This window comes from Lissotriton vulgaris, chromosome 4_1, assembly GCF_964263255.1.
Source record: "Lissotriton vulgaris chromosome 4_1, aLisVul1.2, whole genome shotgun sequence".
Taxonomy (NCBI): Eukaryota; Metazoa; Chordata; class Amphibia; order Caudata; family Salamandridae; genus Lissotriton; species Lissotriton vulgaris.
In genome coordinates, this window is record NC_141691.1 from 1148977423 (window position 1) to 1148991592 (window position 14170).

General features: G+C 41.7%; 1 long non-coding RNA gene across 1 annotated transcript; it reads right to left on the minus strand.

Moving 5' to 3' along the window:
- Positions 1 to 6936: 6936 nt before the first annotated feature.
- On the minus strand, positions 6937 to 7297 carry LOC147722998 (uncharacterized). The gene is made up of 3 exons (XR_015310052.1): positions 7255 to 7297; positions 7099 to 7153; positions 6937 to 7012 (listed from the first exon to the last, which is right to left on the minus strand). It is a non-coding gene; the product is annotated as an uncharacterized LOC147722998 (long non-coding RNA).
- Between the last annotated feature and the right edge of the window lie 6873 nt (positions 7298 to 14170).

Here is a 14170-nt window from a genome sequence, read left to right on the forward strand (position 1 = left end):
ACAAATTTTTTAGTAAGAAGGGGAAGCTTGCCTATGTGTTTTCATTAACAGTAACTGGAGTGTCTTAAAATGGCGGCCTGAAAACACAGCAACTTTTCTGCACATGCATCTGCCACATCTACGTGGTGTGACACATCTTTCGCTTTTGGTGGGAATCTCTCGCAGCTGTGCACTAGTGCCGCTTCATGTCTCACACATTTATGCACATGCTCCTGCTTGTGTGTTCTGCTCAATTATTAATGCTATAGTTATAATAAAGTAATGGGGTTAAAGTAAAGATAAGTGGTATACAGTGCATTCATTTATTTTTGTATTCTAATGTGTTTCTTTTTGACATCTTTAAAGCCTCGTATTTGGGCCTAAAGGGTGACTTGAATTGCCATATTGAATTCTCTTTTCGCATGTGCTGGGAACACTGAAAGACATCGAGCAGTGGCATTGAAACTGTGCCAAAGACTGTCTTACCCGCAATATGCCTGGAAACCTCACCCCATGACCTGGGAAAAGGAAGACTACTTGCAAATTTGTTAAACATTGTATATTAAAAATAAATAATAATGCTGGGTGGAATAAAACTATGGGAAAGTAAATTATGTGTGGGAACATTGATCAACTATATTGAATGAAAATGATCTCATCTTAGTATGGTGTGATGACCTCTCCTCGTCTTTCTGACCAACCAAATGAAGGGAACACATAGACTTTGCAACATTTAGCGGGTGGTACACACTATGAAATGGTATAATTAAGGTAGGCTTAGTTAGTTAGTATGTCTGACTTGTCACAGACCTGTCACTGACCCAACGCATGCTGAAGGAGAATCGAGGACGGAGTGCTGGCTGAGCACTCTGAGAGAAGAATCAGGAGTTTGCTGGAGAAGAGTTGGGATCCGAAAGTAGCCGTAGAGAGGGGTGTGATGCTGGCATTGCAGTAGCGGAGGTTACCTGTCCTGATCCGCACCTGTCCTGTTCTGTTGGCACCTGATTAGTCAGTAACCTTTGTCTTTGCCCCAGCCCGTGGCCATCGTTGGCCCTCGCACCATTCTAGGTAAATATAATCTTTGTGGGATGTCTTTGCATCATTTCCCTTTCTCACCCCACCAAGGTACCAATGTCTAAAGGTGTTGCCTTAATTTCTTGCAACCTTTATGTTTTATTAATTATATTTTTACTTGTAAAATTTCTGGTTACTCTATTATGGCCTCTGACTCGTCAAAAATTTGCATAGATAAAGTGTTTAAAACTTCTCCTGTGTCTGTGGTCATTTTCTAATAAGGAAAATTGTAAATTGCTACCTATTATGCTAGCTCCCTAAGATCTGTGGGACTTGAAGCACAGGTGACAAAGGTTTGGTAAGTCATGGTGTACTGGTATAAGTTCTAAAGTGAATAAAATTCTGATAGGCAGAAAGAGGAAGCAGGATTACCGGTTCAATGCGTGAATGTTTATGGGCCCAGGTGAGTATGACTAACTGAGCTGGTAATCCCGCGCCATCAGAATTTCTTCGGTAGCAGAGCTATGGTTAGGGTTTAGGTAAGATAGGTAGTTAGTTGCGTATTGATTTTTTTTAGTTACTTTATGTTTTAACCTAAACCTGTTTGTATTAATATTCGTTGTCTGGAAATTGCCAGGGGATATTGAATAGCGGGTGGTAAATGGAAGCCACACTGCAGTGAGGTTACTTGCATTGATGAAGTAAGTATGTAAAGTTAGGTAAAACTTGAAACACTAGTAGGGAATTTTTTTCTGGTGTAATACTGAGAATATTGATATCAAAGGAGTTTGCTGGTGAAACTATGGCCTTATTTCACCTAGAAAGGGTAAGTCTGAAGGAGTAGCAGGTTCTTTTTTGCTTGCGTGAAGAGTAAGCAGAAGAGGTTTTACCCGTAGTGTGTAAAGGGTGAACGGAGAAGTTTTACTCGCAGTGAAAGAAATTGTCTTTTCTTTGAATCTAGTCAGTCCAGTTTTGTTCAGTTTGTCTTTATTTCGATTTTCAAGATCACTAAAGACATCATACACCAAAAAAATAAAAGATCGCTAACATGTTCATAATATTTGAATCGTTTGATGAATACATGTCAATAAAACATCAGAATACATCAAAATAATAAAAACACTTAATAATAAAGTAAACATTTGGAGGTAAATAATATCAAATAGTTAAAACCACTAATTCACGCTATACACAGTGCTTTCACAATTAGATCACAGTATTTGACCAATAATTGATAGAGTTTGCTGGATGCTCTCCAGGTAAAGAGATTTACTTGTGTTGACAAAATAACAGAGTGGTCGGGCACCACTAAACAATTTACTGCTGAAAGATGTTGGAAAAAATAGCTTAGCTATGGTGCCCTCATCACTTGCGCTCATATAGCCCACATCCATCGTAGGAATTTAGCAACTGCAATCACCAGGGGCTCGTGTGGGTCGGATTCAAGGACCGTAGTGCCTCCACACTTGACCTGGTACCCAGAGTCAAACAAATAGGTCTAAGCCATTTGTTCCCTGGTGACTTATAAGCTGGGAAAACGAACAGAATGTGTGATAATGAGTCCCTTAGTGATGGGCGTGCAATACATTTATCGTCATTCGAGGGATGCCATTTACTGGTAAAAGATTTTATTGGGATGAGCCCACTCTGAACTGGTGATACAGTTTCCTGTTGTTAGGTAGGGTAATAAGATCCCAGTAGCTTTCATACATAAACTCTTGTTTGAGTTCCAAAAATTCACTCATCAAGGTTGGCCTTGTTAGAGATGAAATGCACTTCATCATAACAGTGTTCCAATAGGCGGCCTTGCACTTATTCTTGGGAGGGAAAGGATTTCCTACGGGATCCTCCCCTAAGTTGCTTAGCCCCATGTCCCTTAAAGTAAGTTTTACCTTTCTTAACCAGGAGATATTATGTGAACAATCCGTCCCCCTAGTTTTGAGGAGTGCTTGGGCGTACAGAGCCAGTTTGGGGGTAACCCGGAGTCTTCTCCAGTACGCCACTGGTCGGAAGCGGGCTAAGTCCTCGATTTTATTACATCCCAAATCTGAATAAAGGGGCAGCAAATGTGTTGATCGTGGGCGACCTAGTAATCCTCTCACAAATTTGTTCTGGGCGGTAGTCAGGGGAGCTAAGTCCTCAAAACCCCACAGCTCTGCTCCATATAATACTGAGGTGCTAATTTTGGTTTTTATATATCCGGCCGCTGCCTTAATGGGAGAGAGTCTATGTTCTTTAATCAACACTCCGTGTTTCAGAGCCAACATATCAATTTGCGGCTTCCAATTTAGTCTCCATCCTAGTGTGATGTCCAGGTACGTGATCTGTCTGCTCTAGGCGGACATCATTCATAAATCCTCTCCCTTTTACAACTTTACTTTTGTGAAGAACCATAAACTTGGTCTTATATACATTTACCACCAGTTTGTGATCGTGGCAGAACAACTCAAACCTGGTAAGGGCTGCCTGGAGCCCTTTTTGGGTCTTAGAAATTATCAGGGTGTGGTCCGTGAACATCAGCAGCGGTATCTTCATGCCTGCTAGTGTAGGTGCATCTGTACGAAAGTTAAAAAATACTGCACAACTCCGTTGATAAAAAAACAAGGTTGCAGCGAGGACACACCCCTGGTAAACCCCCTTGGAGATGGTAAACTTGTCTGTGACGTCCCCCTGCTTGCCCCAGCGGACTTGAGCATAGTTAGAGTTGTGTAGAGCGACTAAAATGGTCAATATTTTGGGAGGTATACCCATATCCAAGAAGACTCTCCCCATTTTGTTACGAGGAACCAAATCAAAAGTGGATTCAAGATTGATAAAAGCTGCATAAATTGTGCCACCCTATGATGACTACCTGCCAAAAAATAATCTTAAAGCTAAAAACCTGATCAATAGTGGTAGTATGAGAACGAAACCCTGCCTGTATTAGTGACATTATATCTGTTTCATCTATCCATGTCTGAATTCTACATAGCACCAGCCTGGCAAAGATTTTTTTAATGCAATCGATAAGGCTTATAGGCCTATTTGCCACATTTTGATCAGCCCCCCTTTTTGAAAATCGGGACAATTTCTGCTCCAGACCACGTTGGTAGAATAAGAGCGCACCTAGCTAAAGCGTTGGTAGAAGCTGAATATAACTCACCCAGTTGTCCCCATCATGCATAAATAGATCCGCTGGTATACAATCTAAGCCGGGAAGCTCGGCCTTTCGGAATTAGTTTGAGTGCATGTTGGACTTCTAGCCTAGAAAAGTAAAGGTGGCAGTAGGGTTCGACATGTAAAATGAGTTAGTACTAACTCCAGTGACAGCAACTGGGCCTATAAATGCGAGGTCCATAGCTCCGGTGCTACATAATTAATTTGAGCTGGTTGGATTTGCCACTACCCCATTTAACGAGATGCCAAAAGTTAGCCATATTTTTTTCGTTTCTGGCCAGGAGCAACTCTTGCCAATGGTTCTTGTCCCAGTCCCTTTTAGCTCGCGATAAGGTTTGCATATACCCAGCTCTTGCCTTTTTAATATCTTCCATACTTTTTGTTCTAATGGCTTTTGATAATGTCCTTTATGCCTCTCTAAAAGATGTGTTGTACCAAGTTGCAACCTTTGGACAAGCCTCTTTTCTCTGTTTGGATGTATTATAAGTAAAAAAAGTCTTAAGTCTGGAAACAGGTCATTATGAACCTTTAGAATGGTTGAGTTTATGTCCTTTTGGGTGTCACAGTTATGGAGGTAGCTATTGAGCACTCAACCAGACCCTTCATTTGTTCTAAGTGCCCTTCGTTATCAATGATCTTGGCCCATTTAACTCTCCTGCAATAATTTGTAAGATGAAATTCCACTTTTGCCTTAACAGTTTCCTGGTGGTTATGCTCAGGAAGACCAGGTACCCGTAATGACAGTACAAGAGGGTTGTGGTCGCTTTTAATCCGCTCCTGTACTGCCATGTCCAGTAGGGAGGACCAAAATTCTATATTTAGGAGAATATAATCTATCTGGCTGCTTCTCAGCCATTTGTTAAAAGTATGGGAACCCCGCCTATCTGAGTTAGACCTCCCATTCACTGCCCTTACTCCCCTTTTCAAACATAATCCTTTTACTTGTAATGCTGCCTCAGTCCATCTTTGGATAGGTTTAACTTCAAGGGAAGGGATATTCCATAGTATATCCTCCTCATCACCGAAGTTGCAATCCTCTTTAGCCAGGGGCTGTTAAAATCTCCTACAATTACCAAATTACAGCGTCTCTTGTACTGGTCAGTCAGTCAGTCAGTCACTCAAAATACTTTATTCGATTTCATTAAAAATCATAAAAGATATAAAACATTTATATACATTTAAAAAGAGTTTAAAACCAACAATAATAAACAATACATTGGGTAATTATCAGTGCATTGGGTCAAAGATTGTGCTACATGAAATTTAATAAAAAGGCTTCTTACATTACACTCAATGGCGCATTACGTGATCTAATTCTAAACGCCGCTACTAGGTAGTTTGTAATGCAAAATATGGTAAGGATATTACTCAGGGACTGGAGGTACAATAGTGCAGGCCTCACTTGAATGAAGCCAGCTTCCCTTAAGATTGACAACAGGTTCTTTTTCCGTATCTCTGAGAACAGACCACAAAACAAAACAAAATGCATGGTATCTTGCGTTGAGAAATTATCACAAGTACAAGGTGAAGCATTTTCTGTCTTTACCCATGCCTGATAATTTCCCAGGTGAAAATGGATCAAATTAAATCTAAATTTAGTCAGTAGGAACCTATGAAATGGCCTAGTGACAATATTGAGGTAAGGCTCAAGCGAGGTAGGATTAGAAATCAGAGTGCGATCTAACTGTTTTTTTCTGCATTTCCAATTCCTCGCAGCCTAGGCATGCCCTCATCATAAAGTGCTTATTTGTCCAGCCTCCGTCCTTTTTCCTGATACTCGAAGGGGAGGCAAAGAGTTCAGGGCTGCCCAGTTGTTCAAAGGACTTCCTCAGATACTCCAGCCATGGAACTTTTTTAGAGTAATCTAGGGACAAGACATCATTCACTATAGTGTGGTTAAGGGGTAGTTCCTTATTGAGCCATGTTTTTAACCCTTGTACTGGTCTAAAACATTATCTAAAAGTGCAACTGTACTGGAGCCTCTTCCCCCTGGCATTCCTCTAGTGTAATTCACAAAAGAGCGTAAGGAAAACCCTACGCTACCTGTTGTACAGCTATCGGCAGAGGGCCTCTATGTTAATCAAAAGTCAAACATATAATTTTACTCTTTTCACTTCATGGTTTATTAAACAACATCAAATTATGGTTAATCATGTAGTTTCAATATCAATGTGTATCAATTGCTTCAGTCCGTCACAACAAAATTATAAATTCAATTCATGAGTTACTTAATCACTCAGTGCATTTAAATAAGTTGAACAACCATTTGATTTACAAAACTTCAGGTGATACCCAATGCATTTCGGGTCCTATAATGAACCCTTCATCAGGGGGTTGAATTTAACAACATATTTATGATACAAACTTTCTTGAAGATAATTCTGTGGTTCCAGTTCGGATCTATAACACAAGAAAAACAGCAAAACATATATTTACACTTCTTACTGTTTCAACTTGCAGTGTTTGCCTGCACGATGTAGATACAAGTAGAAACTGGGGAATGGCACAGTCGATACCCAAGATTTGAAAGGAGTATAAAAAAGTAAGGAAAGAACTAATAGTGGTAATAGAATGAGAACACTACACGTGTAAATTGAGTAAATCATGAAAAGTGTGCAGCTTCCGGATGCTGCAATCTGGAATCCCAATAGTGCATTTAATACGCGATACCTCATTCGAAAATCAAACTTTATAGTGTGGGAGTTAGAGTGGTCGCATTCATAATAAAATAGGAAGTCACCGAATCCATGTGAAAAGAAAGTGAGTTTGTGTTAAAATGTCTCTTACCAACCACTCAATGTATAGTTTGCTGAATCCAGTATATGCCCGTTAAGCACCACAAAACTAAAAGCAGCGAGAGAACCTACAAAAAATGAACAGAGTTCATAAGTACTAACCCCTGTCTGTTCGATGGCCTCTACCACATAAACACCACTTCGTGGTTCATACCTGACTCCTCTGACATCAATCTATCAGGAATCACCATTCTTCTTCGTCAATATATCTAAAATTAATCACACACACAACAGGGGGTTATTGCATTATCTGACCTCTCTCTCTGAAATACTCGCTCGAAATCAACACGATTTCTTAACAAACACTCACCACAAAGTGCAAAATGCCGCCATACCGTCTTCTTCAAAACTCGATCCGCAACTGGAGTCACATGAACGGGAGCGTTCGGGAATCTAGCTTAAAAGCTTAAACATCAAAGATGGATGAGGCGTCCAGCAACACTAACAAAGGACCATAGTACTAAACTATTCAGGATGGGCAAAGGTCTTACAGGAGTCACGTGATCGGAAACATTCGGGAATCTAGCTGATAGCTTAAACATCAAAGAGGGACGAGGCGTCCAGCAACACTAACAAAGGACCATAGTACTAAACTATTCAGGATGGGCAAAGGTCCAAAAACATTAACATAGGACCACTTGCTTAACTTCTCCATCGCAGTCTGGTGCAACACTATAGTTCTTTGAAGAAACCTCACCACTCGCATTGTGCTTTAAAACTATGACCCATTGTTGAGCAATCCAGGGAACTCTTGAAAAAACGATACAATAAGATATTATTTGAAAACATGAAAAAAACCATCGTCATTACCAGAGCTGGTACATCATCTAAGTGTTTTACTGATTATAAAAAGAAGTGTCATGCCTCTCGAAGTGACAGAGTGAAAAAGATAATAGACAAAGCAGTGCATTCCCTCACAATCTATGATTTTACATATAACACTTTACAGGTAACATAAGAGTTCATAATGATCATTGTGTAGACATTAGTAACCAGGATATCGGGTATATTTGCCATCTGCAATCTTATGACCATGATATCCCTACTGTCTATCTGAACTTCCTTTACTGCATAGCCCTTTTGCTGTCTAACCTAGGTGGCAAGTCTCCCTGAGGGTCTACCCCTTGGTCCCCCCAGGGCTGGTTTGGAAAAAGTTAGGAACCTGGGGTGACATATCTGTTCTAGTGCCCAAGCTTCCTGGAATGCCCAAATGTTGTGCTCGTCAGTAAAGATGGACCATTCTGTGGAGGAGGTTTTGGAAAATGGACCTGAGACATTCCAACAGACTACTGGCAGATTGGATTTGTTTTTCCCTGGGTTTAGAGTGTCTGACTCTGGAAAGACCCGAGGGTTAGAAACATGAACATTGGTTGAGTCCTCCCAGCTAGGCGTGCTAATAGTTAAGGGGAGTCCAACTGTGGGAGGTGCAAGTAGATTGTCTGCCCTCACAACCCTACTCATGTCCGCTCCAACTCGGCCTATGTTCCCCAGATTATTGATGCCACCCATGTTCATGCCCAGCCTGATTAAACCTCCTGTGTGGTGTTGGTCCCTTATTAATATAAGTAAATCTGAGCCATTCCCACGATGTCCCCTATACCCTTGCCTGTCTGTAAAGGATGGGCAGGTTTCTAATCTGAGTCAATCGACATCGTTTAGACAGGCAAAGATATCGAAGAGGTTGCGCGTGTGGACTAGATATTTATATTGACCACAAGGTTGGGGTGCTACCTTCCACACACTGCGCTCGCTAGCCACAGTCGGTTGATAGAAAAAACCCAGAGGATGGATATTGATGTAATCCGTCTCAATGTGTCAATTTCCAGCCTTATCCATAATGTGCTGTACCAAACACGCGGACCCAAAACTTAAAACCACACAGTCACCAGGCAAGGATTTGTATGATTTGCAAACCCAGGGAACTCTGAACCATTTTAAAATCTGAAGAAAGGTCTTGCTTAATGCCAATTCTATTAGCCAGTAAATATAAGGCCCTATTCCTCAGTGAGTAACAGTGTTCCTGTGAAGGGAATGGTAACACAGGAACGTTGGCCAAGACAACAGTGTAAAGTGTCGCTTCCGGGGGTAGATGTAAAGACGTAGGGGCGTAAGAATTATGACTGGCGCATGGTTGAGGAGCCCTGGTGTAGATATCACCCGCTGAGAATGCCAGTGAGAGTGGATCAACACTTAAACGGGGTTGGGTAATTTGGTTGGCCTCTGGTACTGCTACGGCTGGGGGTGAAGGAGCTGGGCGATGTGCAAGAGGTTGCCTGGGGTCTGTTTTGTTTGCCCACTGTAAATGAACGAAAAACAAAGGGTGAAGGGGGGCCCTAGGGGAGAAAATATTTATAGACCTACTTGTATCTTGTCCCCCAACTAGACAAAGAACTGTAAACCCAACTTTGCTCCCTGACTCACACTGAGATTGAATGGCGTCTCACTAGAGGTGTAATGCTCAATTCTTGCCAACCTTCCCTCTATCTGGGTACATTTTTCAAATAACGGGTTGTTCAAAGCTAGAATTTTGTTTTCCACCCTTGTAAGAAAAACATCCTCTGACAGACATGTAGGTGTGTCTGGTATAACGGTGGTGATAGATGAAATGCATACATTTTTGCAGGCGTTGTTAGACTTTGAACTGCCTCCACTTCCGTTTTCACCTGCCTTGCGTTTGGCAGCTCTTGGTGCCTGTTGATTAACTTTAAAGGGACCTCTGGCTTTCCTTTTTTTTGTTGGCAGTTCCCAGCTCAGACCTGACTTGACTTTTGTCTCCTCGTGAGGGCCATAGGGGTCTTGGAGGTGTTGGCTATGCTTTCCCGACTGGAAGATGAAGAATTTGAGCAGGCAGGGGAGGTTTGTCTAGACTGTGGTGTTCCATCATTTGTAACAGTAACTTTGGGAAGAGGTGGTAACATTGTACTACTGAATGATTGTAAAGGTTTTAGGGCCGGCCTGCCTTCAGTAAGCTGAATCTCGTGAATTATAGCTGATTCAGCCCTGGAGAGGAAAGCGTCTAGTGTCCTCACCACTCCAGAGCCCACGTCCCCCTTACGCTTGTTCATTGTTAACAAGTGACCAGATAGCAACTACAAAAGGAAAGGAAAAAAAAAGGATAGATAAATAAAGCTGGAATACCAGAAACAGTGCTTGCAGGCCACATGTTAGAGGGGTGGCCCAATCCAGTCTCTTTCTGTCTCTGACAGGCTCAGACAGACCAGACCTGCCCTTGGTCCGGGCTTCGCCCGGGCGTGTCCCTTGCCACGGGGGGAGAGGCAGCGCCTCCCCCTCACTCGCGGCAGCTGCAGTGGAAGTGTTGCACCTTGGGGGCTGTAGTCCTCTCCCAGGGTTATGGGGCCGGTGAATCTAGTCAATCAGGCACAGTAGCGAATGTTTCTATGTTGTTAATGAATAAAACGTACATATAAATTAAAGAGAAATTGAGTTGTCATATTACCTTGCGGGTGCTGTACTGACGTCATTTGAGCCGCTTGGATTGGTTGACACAGCAGGTGTGCAACCGTGAGAAAATTGCAAAGGAGGGGTGAGTGCGGAGACTGAATTTCACATCACAAAAAAGCAGAGTGAGCATTGGTTGGCTGATTTTGTAAAACAATTGATGGTTGGTAATTGAAAATAAGAGACGCGCTGGTATTGGAAAAATATTTCTGCAAAATGAACACATTAATACAATTTTAACGATTAAAAAAATTCTCAGTAAATAAGATAGTGGTGATTATATGTGGCATTTAGATCCAGGCATTTATAGGAAATCGCCCAGATGGAAAATACTTCGGTTTTGCTCGAGAACAGAGTATTAGAGGAAGACCATTTATCATGTAGGGAGAAAAAAGAAAAATATCTTTTATGCAGAAATGTAAGAATTATTTTAAAAAGGATAAGACAGTTAAAACAAGAGAAGGAATTAATATTCAACCACCAAAAACGGCCGCATCATGCATGATGATAGAAAGAGACTACCACACTTGTGTATGGTTAGAAAATTGGATAGAACACACAAAGAACGAAGGTATATTAGCATTTCCAGAACATGGTACTTTTAATGGTAGAATATTGCACAATTTACACACTCATATGAATGAATTAGTCCGCAGACCAAGATTAACGCAATATGAAGCCTTAGAAGAGTGGGAGACTGAGGCTTTTGAACGAGACAGACCTCGTTGTGACAGGAATTTTAGTAAATTTTACCCCAGATTTCCCAAAGAGACAAGAGATAAGCAGATGAAACAATGGAGACGGTCTATGCTAGTGGAAGGATTATATCCTGTATTTACCACAGAAGAACGAACTGGAAGTAAAAGTAGCGAGAAAACCAAACATTTAATGACTAGTGGTGGGGATTCAGAAGATGAATATTTTGAGGTTTTGTTAATGAAAAATCTGCCCCCTTATCAGGAAGAAACCAACAGAGTTACCCCTAGTGCTCCATTTTTAAAACCACCCTTGGTCCCGCAGATGGATGTATGACGTGACAACGCATACTGTTACCACGCATACCTTTACAACGCGGTATTTACAACGAGTACCGTTACAACGCATAGCGCTTAGAGGTGCTGGATAGTGGTAAGTATAATTTTATATTCAAACTCCAGTCCCTGTGGACACTAGGGAAGGTGTTGGATATAAAATTATACTTATTCCCTATCCTAGAGCTCCCCCCAGCGCAATGCGTTGTAATGGTATGCGTGGTAATGCCTGCGTTCTAATGGTAGTGTGTTGTAAAAATTCCGTTGTAAACGTTGTATTCCCCCGCAGATTATACATGAGTCCTCATTAGAAAAGGTACTGCAAGAAAGAGAAAGAGAAGCAAATAAATAAACAGTGCAGCGAGTTAATTCAGAAAATAAATACATTAACTGCAAGTCTTGAAGCCCTGACAATACCCGTAACTATAGGTCCCGTAGTTCCTTTATAGGGAGATAAGCAACCCAGCCCTAAAACTCCTGTTCTGACAGCACACATAGGTGCTCATTAGGATGGCGGAAGGACCTGGAGGGACCGTCCGCAGGGGCAGCGGCAGCGGCAGTCCCTCCGTGCAGATTAGGATGTGACCGCCACCCTGGCGGTCACATCCTCAGTATTTAACATTGTGGCGGGTGCTGCTTGAAGCACCCGCTGCAAGGTTAAGTATGCATGCATCGCATTTGCATGCACAAAGGGGCAGGCACCGTGCGGTGCATGCTGCTTTGTGCACGCAAATGCAGGGGGGTAACATAGGTACCCCCCCATGTCCACCCCCCCCCGCAACGGGCCCCCAAAGACATCTCCGTATGCCTTTCCACGGCAGAGAAGCAGCCACGGAAAGGCATCAGTTTTCGACCTTCCTAATATGGCCGTGGTCATAAGGCAACCGCGGCGGAGAAGCGGCGAACAGTCTTGCTGACCCCCCAGCCATCCTAATCTGGCGGGGGTCTTTGAAGTATCCGCAGTGGTTTTTCCGCATCCTCCGGGCCGGCTGACACTTCCGCCGGCCCGGAGGATGCGGAAAAACTGCAATCCTAATGAGGGCCATAGTACAGCCCAGGAAAGAGAATATAATAATTGATGACCAAACAAGTGAATGTGAGTCAGTATTTCATTGATGGATTTACCTATAAGAGAACCAGTGAGTGACTCGATAGGAAAATTACTCCTGGATGCCCGAGAGAAGTAAAGATTGAGACCTCCACAAGAACAAGAAGTGTAACTGTAGTAACCCCTGAAGAATTAGAAAAATAAACAAGAGACATAGAAAAGCCAAAATCACAGTCGGATGCAGAAGTATTACTCGAAATACGAAAATATTCCATAGAAAATTAATGAATTTGGCTTCTGAAATGGGAATTGACATTGGCAAATCAAAAGTATTACAGAAACCATATAGAGCTGAATTTTCTGACAAAGATTTAGAAAACATGAATGTGTCAGAACGAAAATTGCAGATAAAAGAATTATTGTCATTGTGGCAGACATGGGAGATTTAGACAGATGGAGAGCCAGACGGACAAAGAAAAAGGAAGAAGCACAGGCAAATAGAGCTGTATCTAAGTATCTAATGAAAGAAACAGGAAAGGTTGAAAGGTTGTGTCCAATAAGAGAAGTGACAGGAGGAGGTTATGTACATGTTGCGTGGTCTCAACAGGATATTTTATCATTTACTAATGATTTCCCAAAGCTTAGAGACAAACCAGTACAATGGTACAGGCAAGTTGAAAGGTTTGTGAAAGTTTCGAAGGTATTGTTGAAAGATTTAGATGGTTTATTTGACATAGTTGTTCCAACTGACGTATGGACCAAGTGTAAAATTACAGTAGATTGGCCAAATGACGAATACCCTAGAGATCCAAAAACAGGTAATTAAAAAGTATAGTCAAGTAATGACTTATTTGAAGGGAAAGATACCCCAAAAAGAAACAGATTGGACAAAAATAGACAGAATCACACAAAATAAAGATGAATCGGTACATGCATATTATGAACACCTATTGCAGGTATTTAAACAATACAGTGGGTTAGAGAACATTGATAAAAAAGACATGACACATTTTATATATCGTTTTGTGTCCGGACTAAAACCAGAAATATCACAAACAATGAAGGAACATAAATTATGTTGGCAAGCGAAGCCTGTCAATGAAATTCTCAAGTATGCAAAATACGGTGAGGATGAAATTGAAAATAAGTGAAAGAAATTAGAAGAAAAAGTAATGTGGGCTCAAGTAAAAATAGCAGAACAGCAGGAACTTCAGTTAAGTCAGCAAGCAAATAACCAAAAAAGAGGGGAAGGCCAGGATGAAGGTAGTGGAAGCAAGCCTAGAGGGAAAACGAGCAAAGAAGAGGCAAAGAAAAAGTTTCCCTGTCATGGGTGCGGAAAAGTGGGGTATTGGAGAAACGAGTGTAAATTAATACAGATTTAATAATGTTCAAAATTTAAATCCACAGACGCAGAATGAGTTTTCAATGAAGCAGCCGCAACAGTTAATACAGAATCAGTTACCACCTGCCCCTGTGCTAGATTTTGTGAGTCAAGCTAAGTGCAGTGTTGGCACTGGATCTCCAGAGGGAAGTGGTAACAAAAATACGGTAACAACACAGTTTCTTTTGCAGGACACATTTTTTAAAAACGAGTCCTACTGATGGTGCCTGAGAGGGGGGAAAGAGGAATGCGTACATAGCGCATCCTTACCGGTAGATCAGTCAGGTCCTCACATTAAGGGAAAAGT